Source organism: Zonotrichia albicollis, chromosome 3 (assembly GCF_047830755.1).
Source record: "Zonotrichia albicollis isolate bZonAlb1 chromosome 3, bZonAlb1.hap1, whole genome shotgun sequence".
NCBI classification, from domain to species: domain Eukaryota; kingdom Metazoa; phylum Chordata; class Aves; order Passeriformes; family Passerellidae; genus Zonotrichia; species Zonotrichia albicollis.
Window position 1 is genome coordinate 25,077,406 of NC_133821.1, and position 19,490 is coordinate 25,096,895.

General features: G+C 46.5%; 1 protein-coding gene across 2 annotated transcripts in view; it reads right to left on the bottom strand.

Annotated features, from left to right (window-relative positions):
* The window catches only part of PELI1 (pellino E3 ubiquitin protein ligase 1), a 40,850-nt gene extending 30,123 nt beyond the window's left edge, over positions 1 to 10,727 (bottom strand). Inside the window, exon 1 of one of the 2 annotated variants that reach the window (XM_074536996.1) lies at positions 10,430 to 10,727. The gene's annotated coding sequence lies outside the window, so the exon portion shown is untranslated. The remainder of the gene's footprint in view (positions 1 to 10,429) is intronic. The other variant, XM_074536997.1, reaches the window with a different exon arrangement.
* Positions 10,728 to 19,490: the final 8,763 nt, after the last annotated feature.

Genomic DNA, 19,490 nt, shown 5'->3' on the forward strand with positions numbered 1-19,490 from the left:
GTCTGCTCACACTAATGCAAGGCACCTCCATAATCAGTTGCTACAATAAAACCTGGGATACACCAACATTAACACAGGTTATGGTCCAGCTGGAAAACTCTTCCACTAACAATTCTTCTGAACTGGTCACTTGGTTGCATGATGGGAAAGCATCTTCTGACTCTGCCTGGCAAAGATAACCTGCAGAAACCAAACAGCCCCCAACAGAGACTCCAGTACACTGCTGGGACTGGAAGGAGAAGAAAGGTGTAGGTCACAAAACACAGTCTCTGAAGATTGTGAGATAATATCTGAAGACTGTCAAAGCTTAAGTAACATTCCCAAAGACTCATCAGTACCTCTGAGATGAAGTCTGAAATATAAACTATGGCTGAGAACTAGACACCTGACTTAAACCCATGCTTAGTACTTCAGCATAAGAGTGAGGTCTAAGAAAAACCACCAACTGCCATGGTTAAGTTTACAATAAAAACTCACTTGGAATTCCCACATACTTTAACTACAAGGATTATTATTAACAGGGAATGTAGAACACATTGTGATTTTCGGTCTCTATCAAGAGAGACTCCCCACTCAGATGCAGGTCTCTGAAGCACTGAGCAACTTTACCCTCTGCTAGAGTTGTTAAAGTTGCAAAGCAGAAACCAGACTGCAGCCTCAGCAGGAGGAGTGAAAGGGAAAACCCAGGCTTCACCGAATGCCATGCTGCTCCACATCAGCACAATGGAGGGGAATCCTGTTCCACTCCAGTGCTATGAGCCACCTGGCCAGAAGCCATGCTTATGCATAGCTACTTGGCCTTGAGGGTTGAAAACAAAAAGATGAAGAGCCAAAAATTAGTGGCCAGCAGACACAGCTGTCAGGCAGGGATAGGCAGACCTAAGGACTGTAGCATTACAAATGCTCCAGCCCATACTGGTTGGAAGTTTTGCACTTTATCCTATTCTATCCCTCAGTTATTTCCTTCCTTTCTTTGTGTACCTACCACAATTCCCACTTGTGCTCTGCTTCTCTCCCCTATCTCATCCTTTTTTGTCTCTTCAGAATTCAAGGTCTTTCTCTCAGGCTTCTTTCTATTCATACAGCATAAAAGTGCTGAAAAACCAAAGTTTACAATTTTTGGTATGTTCAGCTTCCCGTCTCAGGATTTCATTAAAATCAAGTTTCTTGAAAGATGGTTGACAGACTCTGCTTTTAACACTGTCCTCAGTCACAACATATCAGTCAGTATTGAAGGAAAGAGCTCACAAATAACACAGTGTGCTGATTTAGCTTCTACAAATGGAGAGTCTGGCCACTGCAGAGATGTCTGATCTACAGCTCTGACATGAACACTCCCTAGCCACACAAATAAAGACTGTCATGGTTCTTCCCCAGACTCCTGCAGGGACAAAAATTAAGATGATAGCAGATTGAATGGAACAGCTCTAAGAAAAATCAATAACGGTAACTGTAAAATCTAAAATTAAAGTAAGTCGGGTTTTGATGCTTTCAGTACACATGGTACATTAAATTTGGCAAAAGCCCAATGGAACATGAAGTACTTGTGGACAATGTCTGCCAAGAGCCAGAAATACAGTACTTAGTCTTTAAAGAACAAACAGAGAGCCTCAGTTCGTTTCTACTTTATGCATCTGAAAAAAAATTAAATCAAGGTGATCTTTCTGAGGGAACATTTGTATTAAATCTAATTGGCATGCTTTGTGCAATGCTGAATGGAACCCATGCCCATTGGCAAAGAATCACTATTTGTCATTCTGTAATCCCTTCCACTTGTGGCAAAAGGGTACAAACAGATGTTAGACCTCCCCACATTCCAAAACGCTGTGCTTGCCTGCTCAGCATCAGGTTTGTGCCTCACGTAAGCGTTCAGCCTGGTCCTCAGTCATGGTGACATTTCTGAACATCTGACACAGTGAAAGCAGAAGAAAAATGGGAAGCCTGAACTGAGGGAACTCAGGCTGCACAGTCATTTTTTTCACCCACCTTTCTATTTGTTGGCACTTCATTAGTTTACATGCCTCAAAGCAGAGCAAGGTTTGTAGCTTTAGTAGCTGAAGAGTTACTTGCATTTCTGTAGCAGACTCCAAACATTAACAAATTCAGAATCAACACACCTGTGAGTTCCTTACAATTCTTTAAATAAGGACAAAAAAGAGACAAGCCTGCCATCCATGTGGGGCTTTGGAGACATCCTGCAGCATCCCAGCACACAGGTTCCTCTCCCTGCCATCTCCCATGTCCTGTGCTTTTTGCTAACTGAACAGGAGAGTGGAGCACAATTCCAGCTTTGTTCTGGCTCAGCCACAGCCCTGCTTGGGAAACTGGAGCGGCAAGAGAAGAAACAGGCAATGCTACACTTGACACCAGCCCAAAGTGAGGCAAGAAACTCATGCCATCTCTCTCTACATGTTAGCCAAGCACTATCTGAATCTTTAAAGCCGTTATTTCTTGGTGATTGAGGTTATGAACTATATAAAGCAGCCAGATAAATGTGACTTTTACTCCTCCTCATTAACAGCTGTAAAATAATAGCAGAAAGTCTGCAATACTTGCTATTGTGGAGACTGTAAGACTCAAGAGACTGAAAGACACCGGACACGTGATAATTAACATGATAATATTCACTCCTCCCCATGACTGACCTCTCTTGGCTTTAACCTAAGCATTAACTCTGCCCTCACCTTTTGGATCAGGCTCCTCTCTCTGCTCCTGTTTATACTTGGCAACTTGAATGAGCCCCTCCCCAAAGTTGGGGGAGTTAGAGAAAGGCAACAAAACTTTTTGTAATGCTTCTCCTCTCGAGGCAGAGGCTCCTCTTGCTGTCTATGCACATCTCAGAAAGTGATATATAAATGCTTATTTCAGTGAGGAAAAAATTAAATAGCCCATATATATTGGCACAGGAATTCAAAAGTAGTTGCTGTATCTAAGTCACAAATGGTTTGTAAGCCCACATTTTCTACTAGAGCACCCTGACCTTTCTCAGACAGCAATGAGAGGTACAAGAACCTACCCTGTGTTCACATCTGCTGCTCAGAAACTCTGACAAAACTAAAATACTGGCCACAACACTGACTGCATAAATATGCACACGTGCAAGGAAAAAAAAAGGATAAAAATAAAAGCTGTTTCTGCATTTATTTGCCTGCATGATCAAGTTCAGTTCCTCAACTTCAGCAGGTGGCTGACAGCCTTAATACAGTAATACATCACTTCTTTCAAAATAGACAAGAGAAAAACCCCCACAAAGCTGTTTCTCTCACCATGGTACACTCCAGCCCTCAGGAACAACCTTGAGCAGCTTACAGAAACCTCACCCAATAGGCAACAGCTCACGCTGCACCAAAAGGGAAAGCTCATCTGGAATGGTATTTCACATCCACCAAATGCAGCACCTAATAAATACTAAAACAACTGATGTGGGCTACCAGCAGCATAACAATTACCTTATTATTAAAGAAAAAACAAAACCAAAAACCCAGTATGATGGATCCACCTACCACAGGAATCAAGAGATGATGACTTGGCCATGAAAGCACAAAGGGGTGATCACCTGTCCTCAGACTAATATGCATTACAATGTCATTTGTCTAAGGCTTGGTCTAATAATCCCAGGGTATGAAGTGCAGTTATAAAAAATATGATATGATATGTGTGTATATATGTGTGTGTATTAAAATACAATCTTTGAACTTTAAGAGACACAAGGACAGCAGCCTGGAGCAGGAATCAGTGTTTATCTGAAGTGTCAGCACTACCATCACAACGTGCACAACATTATCACATGAGAAAAAGAACAAATTAAACATTAAGTGTCTGCTCTTGGGCCTTCTGGTTCTCTGCACTGCCTGCTGCAGAACTGTCACACCTTTGCCCTGTTAAAAAGCAGTTTTTTAACTGACTATCTCTAAGTTTCAGGCCATTCAAGCTGGTTGTCTCCCAGCTCTTTATTGAAAGCACATTAAATAAGTACCCCAACAATTAGTGGGTGCTGAAATTAGGTGTTACCACAATGGCTTGATTTACAGCTGGACTATTATCTTCTCCCCTTGTTACTACTCAACTGCACACACAGTGTGCTCATGCCACCTGTGGGCATGATACAGTTTTATGTGGACTTCTGAAAGTAGCATCTAAATCTGAAACCTAATTACCACAAAAGCTTCATCATGAAGATTAAAATAGCAGTATTGGTTGAACAGTCCATAACTCTGGCTTCTCAAATATTAAGTCAACTGCTCTAGTTTCTGACACAAGGAGGAACTCTCCCAGCTTCTATCAGAAGGTTTTGTAGCATGTTCCTAAATTCAAAAGATGGCAGTTGCCCAGCAAAAAGGAGTCAGACCCAAATCCAAGAGGGAGCACATACCCTACCTCCAATATTAGTAAGGGCCAAAGCCACTTCTCTCACGCACTGCAGCACAGAAGTTTAAAGTCATCTTCTGCTAACTTTAAAGTACAGCAGCAATCCAAACACAGCAACTCAAATATCTACCTGCATTTACTTTCTTCCACATTGAGCACTCCTCAGAGTATTTGAAGTGGCTCAGAAAAGAGTAAACCAAACCAAACAAAGAAAAAAAAACTAGTGGGAAATGACAGAACTGACATTTTTAGAATATAGCAGTTTATTCCAAGAGGTGCATTAAAAAGGCAAAATGAGCAACAAGTTCTTTAAGAGTAAGTAAATTAGCTATAGTAAGCCTCCATATATGATTAATTGTGCATTTTTACCCCTAAGATCATACCAAATAAACAGTTCAGCTCCATGATCTGACATAAGGATCATTGCTTATTTTCCCTGTTGAAACTTGTGTTAAATGATGATTAAGACAATAATTATTCTTGAAAAAATATTGCATGGAACTACAACTGCTTCAAATAAGTGGAAAGGATATTAAGGTAGTGTAAGAGAAAAATCTAAGTATACCTATTAACACTTAAAGAGAAGAGGAGCCTTGAGATTTCTTTGCAGAAATTCTTCAGGGGCCACTTTTATCATTTAACATGAACAATGCCCACAGTTCTACCCAGGTGCCCTGCAAGCTGCTCCAGACATCTCCGATGAATTCCTGGGCAAAGATGGCCAGCTGGGTGAAATGTTTCAAGCTGGACCTAACCCAGAGATGCCAGTTTGACTGCCCTGGCCCAAAGAACAATGAAGCCATTCGTGGTTTTGGCCCAGGTCAAGGGGTTACCATCCATGGGGATAAGCTGGCAGGGACACACCAACCCAACAGCTGCAACTTTGCAGTTGCTCACTGCATGGTTCAGATAATTAAGCAGAAACACTGAAGAGACAAGCAGGGCAGTGTGAGATGTACAAATCACATCACCAAGTTTGTCCTCACTATGCCTTCACAAATTCTTGCAGGCCTTGAGCTCCACCCATGTCAGATCTCAACAGTCTTCTCAACAAAAACCAAATCAGTGCCCTCAAATTCAAATTCTATTCCCTACCTTGTCCATCAAGTAAGGCAAAGCAGTACCCCAGCTCAGAGAAGAGCATTTTACGCATTTGTAATAAAACCCAAAGGGTTATATAGTTACAGAAACATTACAAATTTGAAATACAAGCAGTTAAGTACATCCAGACAGGTGAATCAATTGGCAATGGAAGGAAAAGACCCGTTGATGGTGGTCTGCCTAAAAGAAAATTCTGGTTAGGCAGGGATTTGTGCTTCATTATTTTTCTGGGTTTTGGTTGCTTTGGGATATTTTTCTGGTTTTGTATCTTCAAGTCCTAGCTCCAACAAACTATCCCCCTACAGAATCCTACTTTACTAACTCCAAACCCATAACCTGCAAGTACCTACACATTCATATATCCCAGTCACACAAAACCTCAATAAATCCACAAAATATTATCTATTCATATTATCAACCACCCTTAATAATAACAAAAAAAAAATATTCCAGAGATCATTTCTGGTTTGGCCCTTTTTAACCACAATACCCTCCTTGCTGTTCACACATATACACACACCCTGATGTAGCCAGACCAGCATCTCCCTGCCCCAAATACCTCTGTACTATTAAAAAAAAAAACTTCTCACAAGGAATGCTTTTCTCCCTTCTAAAAACACATTTATGCAATTAACTTCTACAAACAAGGCTGGCACAGAAAAGCATCTGGCTGGCATGGCTGTCTAGCCAACACCAAGGCAGACCAAGAGCATTTGGAGCCAGCATTAACACATATCCCAAGTCTTCTACAACACATACAGGTGAACAAGGAAAGTGAGTGTGAATTGAACAAATCCTCTTCCTGACAGGAATATAATTACTGGACCAGAGTGAGAGGTTTTGACCGCTTCTAATCTAAAAACTGCAATATAGCTTTAATTAGAAGAGTAAAATTATAGGATACTCCCACTCCTGAAACCACAGCCAGAAATTCACTGCAAGGTTTAGTCCACTCTGCTCTCAAGTATGAGATTCAAGCCCAAAATTCAGCATTTACATAAGTACCATGGGTGGCATTCAAGTCCCTGTGATTAAATCCAGCAGCATGGATTAAAAGCAAGGTCAGCAGATTAACTTTTATTACCTGTTCCTGAGCTGAGCCGTACTCCTGCATGGCAGGCTCCAGAGGACACCACCAATCCTTAACCAAACACTCCCAGCCAGGCACTGCACTCAGCCCCAACCAAACAAGCTGCTGACTCGCTCACACTCGAGCCCACGTCCCCAAACGCCACCTGACATGGCAGCCAGGAGACATTGCTGGGGCAGGACTGGTGCTGATGAGCACCCACCTCCAGCACAAGGTGCCAGCAGGGGACAACACTTTCTCCTGCAAAGCCTGGAGCTTCCAGTCAGCTATTTCACCATCCCTCACCATAGAGGATTATTTCAGAAAGGGCACTTTGAGCAGCTCCAAATCACGTCACATGGGTCAGCAAAGGAAGGCCATGCCACAGGGCTCACCTAGGCAGCCCAAAAGCTGTGCACTCACTCGTGCAAAGCACTCAGAACCTCTGCCTACCTGAAGGAAAAGCTTCTTTTCAAACCAGTAAAAATACAGGATCCTTGTGAGACAACATACTCATAGTGTGCAAGACTCATTTTTCTGCAAACCAAGTTATTGTCAAAGAGTTTTTACTGCTTTTAGCAGAAGGCAGAAACAAGTAGAGCTTGCCTTTTTTTTTAAGTTTCAGAAGTATTTCTAGCAGGAAAAAGGGCTTCCATCTTTTTTAACTTGAAAGGCAGGCTTTTTAATACATACATTCAAACATTTTAAAGAAGAAAACACAATCACTTGTAGCTACTAATTGCCATTACAAAATGTTAAGGCCACAACAAACGTGCCATGATGCTCCCCTGTTGTCCCAGCCCATCCCAAGGAACCACTGGAGAGCCCACAGCAGCACAGGGACAGGGAAATGCATCCACAACCTGCCCACAGAGCACTACAGAGTGGTGGCACAGAGTGACTACAGCTTTGCCTGACACCATTTTTCATAACTAAATTGCTGTTTGACTTTCTTCCCCATGAATCTTTTCACCCAGGTGGACTAACTGGGCCTGACTGGAGGTGCAACATTAATTTCAGTAGGACTGGGGAGCTGCAGCAGCAGTGACACTTCCTGGTGCATCCTTTCATCCTGCATCCGGCAGGTTGAAAGGAAACAGAAACAAGAGCAGATGGAAACATGCTCACGTTTTTCCACTGAAACTCAGCAGCGTTCAGTGGTGCTGACCCACTTCCCATCCCGTGTCTTTGCTGTCACTTCCTCTGACAGTTTGTCAGCACGCTTGTGAATGTGGAGATCAAGGAATGAACGTCTGGGAGGCAAAGGAGCTGGACTTTTTCATCCTGATGTTCAGTCAAAACTCTCACAATCTAACCAGCAAGGAGCACGGTGACCAGCCAGCAACAAGTGCCTCCAATTACTGGCAGCCAGCAGGAATTGCTGATCACTGTGTAATTTCACTTACAAGTATGCACTTAAAGGTGACTGATTTCTTATGAAACACGCTCATTCTCCCTTTTCTTGCTCAGGGCATGGATTAGCATCTACAACAGCTTTGGGTTTTCCACTTTCCTGTATTCCAGAGTTCCTGACTGAAAAGACATTTTATATCAAAAAATACTTGTAATTAGCTCCTTACAAATGAATAAGAGTTTTAAATACCACTGGCTCCAAGCACATGATCCTCTATTTTGTAACTACAAAATCAGTCACTAGCTATAAATGCTGAAGTGAAAGGATCCTGTTTTCCACGTCTGGTTTCTTAATAGAAACCAATATTGCCTCCAAAATACAAAATGGTTGTAGCAAAGGTAGTACATTAAATTTTTCTTTAACTGGAATTACCCTAGTAGTTACTCAAAATGTAAATTTCTAAGATGAACACCAGCACTGTGACCTGCTGTGTTGAGAAATACATTCCAGTGTTTAGTAAGAATGGAAACATTCATGAGGCACATGTTTACACGACTTTACTCAGCGTAACAGTAGGTGCTCCTACATGTTTAATTCATTTGAAATAGGAGATGTTGAAGCTTAAGGTACCCAGCAGCAACCTACATCCAACCAAAATGCATTCCTAAAGCTTCCTGCCAGGCCATTCACACGACTTCAAAGAGTTAGGACACTTCTCTTGCACAGCACCAAGAGAGCCTGATTTTCCAACTACCAATGCTCAGTTTTCAGCAAGCCACGCTTTTTCATGGGGGAAAGGACTGTGGTGGAGAGGAAAGGGAGAAATGTCCTGGGCAAAACTTCGGCTCCATATTACTCACTCCAAAACTGTCGGCCTAAAACATTACAAAGCCGCACAGACCACACAACAACACACGCAAACGAAGATGTGGGCAGCCCGTCCATCGCCACTAACCTACAGAGGCGCCTTCTGGAACAAAAAGCAACTCAAGATGTGTCATCAACAGGTCATCTGGCTGCTTCTTTGTGGGAAAAAAAATCCGAAACGCTGCAGAACAGAAACCGGAAACGGCTTTTTTTTCCCCGGGTCTCCCCCCGCCTCCCAAACGCGTTCAAAATGAAAAAAAAAAAAAAAAAAACCTATCGTCCTTCAGATGTAGGAGCGCCAGCTTCTAGCTAGCTGAAAGGCTTTGTAATTTTCCTTACCAAGTAGTGTTTTCAAGGCAGAGGAGTCCCAGAAAAAAATACCAAGAAGGGGTGGCCTGTAAGGCCAGAAACACCAGCATTACAGCCAGACTGCTTTTTGCTCGCGTGTATTCCAGAAGCTGCATTTTGCAGAGGTGAAGTAGCTGCAGTTTTCGAGGTGGCATTTAAAACAAAAACAAGAGGGGTGGGGGCAAGAAAAACGCTTCCGGTATAAAAATGTGACTGCTTTAAAATATACCATTTATCAGAGGAAAATTATTCAGCTAAAAAAAACACAACTGGTCCTTCTCTCCCTGCCTTTTAAATATCTTCTCTACAGCTGTTACAGGCAGAAATGTCCCCCTCGTACTAGATCGTGAAAACATATTATTTAACTAGGTGAAAGCAAGAGTGAAAAGAAAAACCGGACACAAGTTGCGCTGGACGGCGGGCTGCTCACAAAAGAGCCAGGGCTGAGGAGATGGGAGAGAAACGCTGCAATTTCCCCAAGAATCTTGAAATCAAAGACACAACTTATCCACCACCCAGCTAGATTTTTCCAGAGTAAAACATCATCAAATTTGGAAGAGCTAGGGATTAAAAAAAAAAAAAAAAATCCAAAGAAAGAGAAGCAAGCTTTCCCAGAAAGATCTTTCAGGTTAACAGCAGGCAAACAAAATCCCCCTTTGTTTTGTTGTCACCCGCCTGCGTGCTGCTCCCATTCCGCGCTCCGGCACGGGAGCCTGCGATCAATGGACTTGGCGGGGGAGGCGGGGGGAGAACTCGCTCTCACCCCCAAAAAATACACATATACCGCCGCCCCCGACAAAAAAACCCCATCCACCCCCGAATTCAACAGAATCTTGGTGCTCAAGTATTGAGAGACTTTTTTTTTCCCTATTTTTTTTCAGTGATGTTTTTCCCGAGGGCAGAAGGCTCGGCAGCCGCTCCATGACAAAGACCTTCCCCAGCACATTCAGCCCCAGAGCGGGGCCAACTCCGGGCGGGTGGGAAGCAAAAAAAAAAGATTACACAAAAAAAGACCAAGAAAAAAAAATGCAAAATAAAATAAAAGAAGACAAAAACTTCCCAAACCCCAGCGGGAACATAAAAAAAAAAAAAAAAAAAAAAAAAAACCAAACAAAACAAGCCAAAAAGAAAAGAACGGAGAATTATTTCAGGAGCAACCACAACAAGGGAGCCCTGCGAGGCACAGTACAAAGCGCGCAGGGCGGCGGGAGGGGAAGCAGGAGCCCGAGGAAGGCAGGGAAGGGGCAGGCCCCGGGCAGGGTCCCCAGCCCTTCGGCAGCGGCGCGGGGATGGGGCTGTGTCGCGACAGGCGCGATACTCACCGCGGGGAGGAAGGAAACGCGCACAAGAGGCACCCCACGCCGGCAGGCCGGGAGCGGGGGGAAGGGGCAGCCTCAGCCTCCTCACGGCCGCGCGGACGGCGATAGTTCCGACTGGGCGACAAGGGGAGAAGCCACAGAGCGTTCACCTCCGGCGGGCCGGTGCTGGAGCCGCAGGCGGGGAGCAGCGGGAGCAGCTGCCGAGAAGCGGCCGCGGAGCTGCAGCCGATGCCGATGGACGCCGCCGGCTCCGCCGCCCTCACACCGACTGCTGCGCGCCGCCCCCCGCCCCGCCTCACCGCGCGGACACCGGCGGGGCGGGGCCTGGACCGGGACACGCCCCCTGCCTGCCCCGGGGCATGGCTGGAGTTGTAGTCCCGTCCCGGCGTGCCCGCTCACCTGCGTGCAGGTGTGTGTGCCCATGTGCAGGGGTGTGTGTGTGTGTGTGTGTGTGTGTCCATGTGCAGGTGTGTCCACGTGCCGGTGTGTGTCCGTGTGCAGGTGTGTGTCTGTGTGCAGGTGTGTGTGTGCAGGTGTGTGTGTGTTCAGGTGTGTGTGTGTGTGTGTATGTGTGTGTGTGTGTGTGTCCATGTACAGGTGTGTGTGCCCCTGTGCAGGGGTGTGGGTGTGGGTGTGTGTGTGCGTGCACCCGTGTAGAGGTGTGTGTGTGCCCATGTGCAGGTGTGTGTGTGTGTGTGTGTGTGTGTGTGTCCATGTGCAGGTGTGTCCACGTGCCGGTGTGTGTCTGTGTGCAGGTGTGTGTGTGTGCAGGTGTGTGTGTGTGTGTGCGTGCACCCGTGTAGAGGTGTGTGTGTGTCCGTGTGCCGGTGTGTGTCCATGTGCAGGTGTCTGTGTGCAGGCATGTGTCTGTGTGTCTGTGTGTCTGTGTGTGTGTGTGTGTGCAGGTGTGCAGGTGTGTGTGTCCGTGTGCAGGTGTGTGTGTCCATGTGCGGGTGTGCAGAGACTGTATCAGGTGCTAATGGACAGAACAGGCTTCTGGACAGGAGAGGCTCTGGGATTCCATTTTATTATTTAGAGGAATTTCACTGCTAACTCCTGGAGAGAGAAGGATGGCAAGCACAAAGTGAACATAGAACTGAGCAATTTTTACTGACAATAAAACTGCTCTCTGGCACAGAAGATTAAAGAGAGCACTGAGAGTGCCTGCACACAGGGTGATGAGGACAAGAACCTGTATTTATCAATGGTGATGGATAGTTGGGTGGTTGTCATTAGCTCTCCTGAAAATGACTTGGGCTTACAAAATATGTCTGGTGTGTTCATCTGCTTAATAAGACTGTGGTATCTCTTTATGCTCTCATTCTGGGTATATTGAGCTTCCACCTATCAAAAAAGCATCTCATTTATTTATTGTTTCCTTCCTCAAAATGTCCTCTTCGCTACACCTAAACATTATCCAAAGGTAGCAGGCTGCAGTCTCTTGGCTGGGGGCTTTTGGGTAGACATGAAGGACTGAACTAAGAGAAGAAGGATGCTGCGGGACTGTTCAGTCAATTCCTGCTGGCATTTTGGCTGCCTCAGCTCATGCTGAGCCCTGATGTGCGCTGGGAGCAGCAGCATTAAGTCAAAGCAGGGCTTGGCAGGCAGGGCAGGAAGGTCTAAAGGGCATTTCCACAGCCATGGTCACCCACAAATCCCTGTCATGTTTGTGTATTTTAATTCTTAATGAGCTGTGTTAATTTAACTCTTAATAAGTGTGTCCATGTGCAGGTGTGTGTGTGTGTGTGTGTGTGCCCGTGTGCAGGTGTGTGTGCCCATGTCCACTTACCTGTGCTGTGCAGCACAAAAGTCCCACAGAGTCATTGGCAGAGTCCCCAGACTCTGTGTGGGGGCCAGCAGGTTTCTTTCTGCTCCTGTGAGACCCCACCTGGAATCCTGCCTATGGCTCTGGTGCCCCCAGCATAAGAAGGATGTGGAACTGTCGGAGCAAGTCCGGGGAAGGGATTATAAGAGAGCTGGAGTGCCTCTCACATGAAGACAGGCTGAGAAAGTTGGGGCTGTTCAGCCCAGAGAAGAGCGTGTGGAGAGCTCACAGCAACCTCCCAGTACCTGCAGGGGAACCTTCAGAGCAGCCAGAGAAGCTGTAGCAACAGGACAAAGAGTAATGGGTACAAACTGAAAGAGAGGAAGTTTAGATTGGATATTAGGAAGAATTATTTTAGTGTGAGAGTGGTGGAACAGGCTGCCCAGCGAGGTTGTGGATGCCCCAACCCTGGCAGTGTCCAAAGCCAGGCTGCACCAGACCTTGAGCCACCTGGTCTGTGGAAGGTGTCCCTGCCCAGGGCAGGCTGTTGGAACTGGATGATCTTTTAGGTCCTTTCCAAATCCTTAACATTCTTCAATTTTACAATTCCATGTGTGCATATGTGTGCATGTATACATGCATATGGATGTATAGAAAAAATGTATGTATGTGTATATGCCCATATATGTATGTATATATATATATATATATTTCAACTGACAGATCCTTCTAGCCACATAGAGACTATACTAATTGATTTTGCTCAACATTTTCCGTCGCTTACCAGAAATCACATCCTTGATGTGGTCTTCAATTTTTGTCTTATACATGGTGAGAAATAGATTTTTAAGGGAAATGGGAGTTCTTACCACCACATCATTCAGAAAACAACATTGTCCTGCCCCAGCAGAACACACAAAGTCAATAGAGATGCTTTCATAGTCATCACATCATGAATTGTTGAAGAATTATCGAGTCAGAAATATTTGTGGTGCCAGGGTGTGTAAACTCTAGCAGTCATTAACCTGAGTTTCACTGGCCCTGGGGTTTCTAAGAAGAGATTAAGAGATGTAACTTGAAGCTCCTGGATTATAGGAACAAAAGAGGCCTGGATGATCATCCCTCATGATCTCATGATCTCTGGTGCAACCCTGCACATCCCAGAAACAGCTTTTTCCTCAAAGGCAGTATTCTTTTAGAACACCTGAGATAAAAATAGCCCTGATGGCAAATTCACCACACCCCAGCTTTCGGCGGCTGCTGTAAACAAAGCATGGCGCTAAAACTGAGCTCTCCTCAGAGCATTTATTGGTTTGCCTTTGGATTTGCTGTAACTCTGTGCTCTGTGCTCAGCAGCTTGTTATTTGCTGTCATATTTCCAAGCCAGGTATTTCCAGCCCTCCGATCAGGGCGCACTTTAGTCCCTCTTTGCTGAGCTCCTGGATCCCAGCATCCTTCGCTATGGAGCGAATCAGACCCTCACCCCTGAGCAGGAGCATTTCCTGCATCTCCCTGGCGCTGCTGGAGGTTCCCAGGGACTCAGGCACGAGGGAGGACGGAACACACGTGCAGGCACGTGCCAGATGGGTGGCAGGTGACAGCAGGGCAGAGACACGGGTGGAGAAGCTCCAGGCTCCTGCTCCGACATGGAAATCCTGCCGAGTCCTGCCTCCCAGGAAGTCACATCTCAAGGGGCCAGGGACCAGGTGCCTCCTTTCCAGAGATGGTGGGCAAAGGCTGAAGGAAATGGGATGGGAGGAAGCCGAGGGATAGGTGGAAGGGCTGCTGTGATGGCCAGGCACGGTGCTGGAATGAAGGGCGGCTGCCGGAGCCCTGCGTGCGCTCGGAGCTCTGTGCGCAATGAATCACTCGCCACACGTGTGATGTAACACAGCAGTGGCAACAGATCTCATCATCATCCAATTTACACGGGGAAACTGGGCTGTGGAGAGGTGAATATTGTGCCTGGGGCATGCTGAGACCAGATTACAGAGGGCCTCACGCTGCCATCCCATGCTCACTTTACTAAGCTGTGTAGGAATTAGGTGCAGCTGGCAGAAGCAGACACGGAGTATGCTGAGGAAAGCCTGGGGGGACAGGATGAGCTTGGTATTCACAGTATAGAGCCTTGCCCCTAGCATTGTGTCCTGCCACAACAAATAGTCCCTCTTGCTGTGTTGAATGGGGTCCCCTTCAGCTCCCAAGAGCTGCTCCAGGTTGCTGTCACATGCTGTGCTCTTCTGTAGCATCTTTACATCACTTTGCCCCTTCTGTAGCATCTGTATATCACTTTGCCCTCTTTCCTGATTTTGCCTGGCCATACCACCCTTCTGCAGAAGATGAAATAACAGTGAGAGGTTTCCAGCATCCCAGCATCCCTGCTGCAGCCTCATCCCAGCTGCCTCCAGGATGGGTCCCAGGTGCCAGCGATGCCAGTGCTGAGCCTGGCCCTGTCTTGGGAGAGCACCTGCAGCCTCACCAGGGCTTGTGTCCCATTGCTGAGGGACCATCTTTTATTTAACTCTAAATTAGCACCCCCATGATGGCTATCTGCTTCTTGAATTGGCCCAATCCCTTCTTATATCCATGCAAGCATTTATCCTTTGCACAACCCCCTGGCTCAGCACTGCTCCCGGTTCCCTTTTCATGTCGATCCTGCCTCAGGGTTAATTCTCAAAGACATTTCAGAGGAAGCTTAAGAGACAAATCAGCATTACAAAGCATTCCTCTTGTAGGAGAAAAAATTTCAGAAAGCTTTTCTCTCCTTACTATAAAAAAAAAACCCAAAAAGGAAACAGCTGAGTTTGGTGACTCTTTTTGGTATTTCCTTATATTTAACACATGTTCCTTGCTATGGAAAAAGGGCAATCACCACTGATGGCTTAAAGTTCTCCAGAGGTCTGGAGAAGCTGGTGCTAAAAACTGGGCTTCAGAACTCAGCTCCTTGCTGGCAGGAAGTCTGGGGGCTGCTTTTTCCTCTGATCTTGCCATGTACCCTTGTACCATAAGCTTGTACCACTACATGGAGAGACAGCAGGAAACTAAAACATAAAATACTCAATATTTTGGGGAAGTCAAGCTGGACTGAGGTGACCCAGTACCATGGATAATTCATTGGAGAAGGAATGGTAGGCAGGTAGAGCATCACCTTTGCTGTCCCATCTCATTTCACACCAGTTCCCCCTCCTAGCACTGAAACTTGGAGCTGCAACTCAGACAATTGGAGTTCTGAAATAATCTTTGATATTTAAACAGCTATTTTCTGTTTTCTGACAGCCACACACTGTTCCAGTGTTCGTGTGAACAGGCTCCCTGCGTCAGATGCAAAATAAAGTGACACATGGTCCCCTCTAATGTTCCCATCAGAGCACGTCTCGTCCTGTGATCTCACTGCAGCAGGGAGGAAACAGCAAAGGCTCTTGCCCAGGTTTCTGTGCTGCTCTTAGCTGCATATGGCCCCAACAGCCACAGTTCATTCACACCTCACTGCCCCTGTCTATATTATTAAATAAAATGATCCCCAGCCAGAGTGGCTGGGCTCAGGGCCATGCTGCTAAACGCTGCATCCATGAGCTAAAGCACCATGACCAGGCCAGGACTCTTCAGTGCATCTCCTGGCCATGCCCAGATTGTTTTCCAGACGTGGGCTGCCAAGTTCAACTGGCCAGGATACTTCACCAAACACTCTCCAAAACCTTGGAGAGACCCCTGATTCCTGGGGAGGAACCTGTGTCTCTGAGGGGTGTCCTTGCACTTCCAAACCAGCTGCCTCCCTGAGTTACAAAGCTGAAACTCACCTCACCTTTTTCATCCAGCCCGCAGGATTCCAAGGGATTCCAAGGGATTCAAACCCAAGCAAATTTCACTGGGGACTGATGCTGCTGGGACTGAGCATGATGACAGGGTGCTGGGCAGCTGCTGGTGCCACAACATGCTGCAATTCCTGCCTGCGTTGGGTAATCAGCGTGGCTCAGCGCCACGAGCTGTGATTAAGTCATTAGTCAGTTGCGTGAAAATATTTGAGATTACAAGTCGATGCTGAACTCCTTCTTGGAAGGGTTGAGGAAATTAGTATTTAGCTCTGGTGGACACGAGGTCAGAGCTTGTCAAACACAAGACATGATGCTGTCACCCCAAGTGCAGACCTGATCATCAGGTACTGGGCTTTTCCAAAGGAGCGTGCTAATTCCTCGTCACAAACTCAGCCTTGGATTCATCAGGAGCTAATCATCAAGTCATTGTAGAAAAATTGAAGCACCCTGAGCCTCCAGGTGATTCTTTCTTTTCCATGCCCAGTGGTGGGCACTGGCACCTGCACTGTGCTCAGGCAGAGTAAGGGGGGGGCTGTGCAATCATCCACAATCAATCAGGCCGATCGTGTGCACCAATTAAATTATGTTCTTCCACCAGTTCTTAGAAATGTAATTTGCCTTAAGTTAATGAGCAAACACCTACCCTCTCAAAGTGTATTTACAGAGCTGTAAAATCAAGGGGCACTTCACAACGGCAGCGAGGAGGGAGGGAGGGATGGAAGGAGCAGTGGTACCAGCACAGTGTTTAGTCAGGATGCTGCTGGAGTGTCACAGGAGTCGGCACCTGGATGGACATGTGTCAATCCCCCTGACATAAATGAATGAATTAATTATGTGGAACAAAAATTGTAGTCCTTTCAGAGGCCCTGCCATTGAATACAACTGCAAAAGAAGAGGTTTAAGCAGAGCATGAAGCCTCCTGCTGTCCCTTCACTGAGGACAGGATTGCACCCCATGGGCTCTGGGATATATCTCATTGCTTGTCCTTGAATGTGGATCTAGAGGGAAAGTTTGTTCAGCATTGGCAGTGATTTCTCCACCAACTGTGCCCTACTTGGTGCAGTAAGCAAGACCAGCAGCTCCCAGGTGGATCTCTTGGGTTGCTCAGATGGGAGAAGGTGCTTGGCTGCTGCTCGGCATCACAGCTGTCCTCCCATGGATCATGTGAACACATATCCCAGCTTTCCCAGATATCCAATCTCAAAATTAAAGTCTTTTCCCCCACCTTCTTTTTCTTCTGTTGTTCTCTAAAACACGATCTCCAGTGCTGTCATGTGGAAGGACAGATGCATTTTCCCAGGGAGGGGGACATGGCAGCGTCTCCCCCTCACCCAACCCACAGCACAGCCCAAAAAATGGAGGAGGCAGGTGTTACTTGAGCAAGGCACACTGAAATGCCTTTAATGAGGCGAAATGAAAACACCACACGTGGCTCACTACAGCTGCTGTATCAGTCTGGGGGGGGAAGTAGTAAGAAAATCATCACATAATCAGCATGTGAGTGCTCCCAGCACCCACAGGATCTGTCCAGTTTATAGGCTGGTTGAAGAAACAAAACACATTTCTGGTCCTTGAAAACACACAAAACCCCAGATATATATAAGTTTTTGCTTGCATTCAGTGTATGCTGACAATGCTATCTTCTTTTCTTTTTTCTTTTTTTTTTTTTTGTCTTTTTTTCTCCCCTTCTGCATGTCATGGGAAAAATCCCCTGCTTTCTGCCTGAGAACTCATCTGCCAGAAGGCCTGCTTGTTGTAGCTATGATTTAAGCCACATGAGCTGGCTGCGTGGTAACAGAGCAATACTCTTCCTTCTGCTTTCTCACTCCAACAATATGATTAACACAGTGCTTTCTGGATGGCTGAAGTCTGTCAGTCCAAGGAAGAAGTCAAAGGGAAGGAGGCCACCATGAGCTCTGTCAAAACAAGGCTTGTTTAATGATTGCTCCAGGGAGATTTGCAACCAGGACCTGATTGAAAGTCCCCCCGAGGCCAGGCTGGCACAGCCACCTTCAACCCCTCATTTTGAGATTGTGAGATGCCTACAGCAAGTCCCACAGGGGCCTGGCTGTGGCTGGGCTCACCTGGTCCTTCCTGGGCAGCTCCAGCAGCACCCAAAGGGAGCCTTGGACACCACTGGTGACATGGGTAACATTCCTGGGGGAGGAACTGAGAGGCTCCTACCAACTACAGAGGTGCTGGGCAATGAGCTTCCAGTATTGTATGCTGAGCATTTCAAATCTCTCATTTTCCCCATTTAACTGGGGGCCCTATGGGACAGGGCTACAAGCAGCTCTTGATATTCCTTCTCTAGACCTGCCAGCACCCACTGTGTTTGCTCCTGCTCTGGGCCCTGCATCTGGATCCTACCAAATGGTTTGGGGTTTCTCTTTGCTTTTGAGGGTACTGCTGGATTTTGGAGTCAGTATTTGGCCATTCATAGCCATGTTTCATTCCTGCACTAATATGACTGATATCAAATCCCCTTGCTCTCAGCTGAAGGATCAAAACATTTCCTGGCGATGCTCTTTAATCTGCATTTACAGTCACTGAACTTCATTTGGCATGATCTTGTCCTTTCAGCTGGGAAAGTTTCCCCCCTTCAGCCCCTCAGTTTTACTTGGGCTCTCCTGAAGGAAATCACTGGGGTGTTGCAGAGGAAAGAGCCCCGTTCTGAAGATGCCTGCAGGCTGGGCTATGGCAGCCTGCTGCAACCCAGAATGAATCAGAGCTGTGAAAGCACAGGCTGGCTAGCAGGAGCCAGCATCCCACCTTCCTAGCAAGTGCTCAGCTCTGCCTGCCCACCAGCCACGACTCTGGGGGCTCCACTGTGTCCAGCATCATCCTGAGGAGGATGCAACAGCATCCAACCCACTCCTGGTGGTCTTTGCCAGAAGCCCACCACCACCAAATGGCCTCTAATGGCTGGGTGAGGAATGGCCCCTAATTCATGTTGTCTGAGACAATGAAATAACCCATTCCAGAGCCTCAGCACCACTTGGAGCAGGCTGGTGACCTCAAGCACTGACCAGACATGGGTAGAAAGTGGTGGGAGCTGGAGACCACTCAGAGGCAGCACTTTGGATGGAGTTACCTCCACTGGGGCTGCAGCAGGCTCTGACAGCAGCAGGACATTGCCAGTTGGACTCAGGACTGAGAAGCCACCCACAACACACTTGATTGATTATTATGATGATTTATTATTATTTATTATATTTGTTGTCTTTGGGGCTTGATGATGGCCCAAAATCCACTGGTGTAACCCAACCTCATGCTCTTCCTCAGTGCTGGCAACACTGAGGAGTGACCAATGTGATGCCCGCCAAGCCAAGGTTCACAGCTATTGGAAACAAGGCTTTCCCAGCAGTAAAACTAGAAAGTGGAAGGGCCAACACGTTGTTTTTTAAAACCTCATCCCCCAGCTGAGCAAAAAGGGGAAGAGAAATGGAGCAGTCATGGAGTGCCTTGTGAGTCACTCAGACACTAA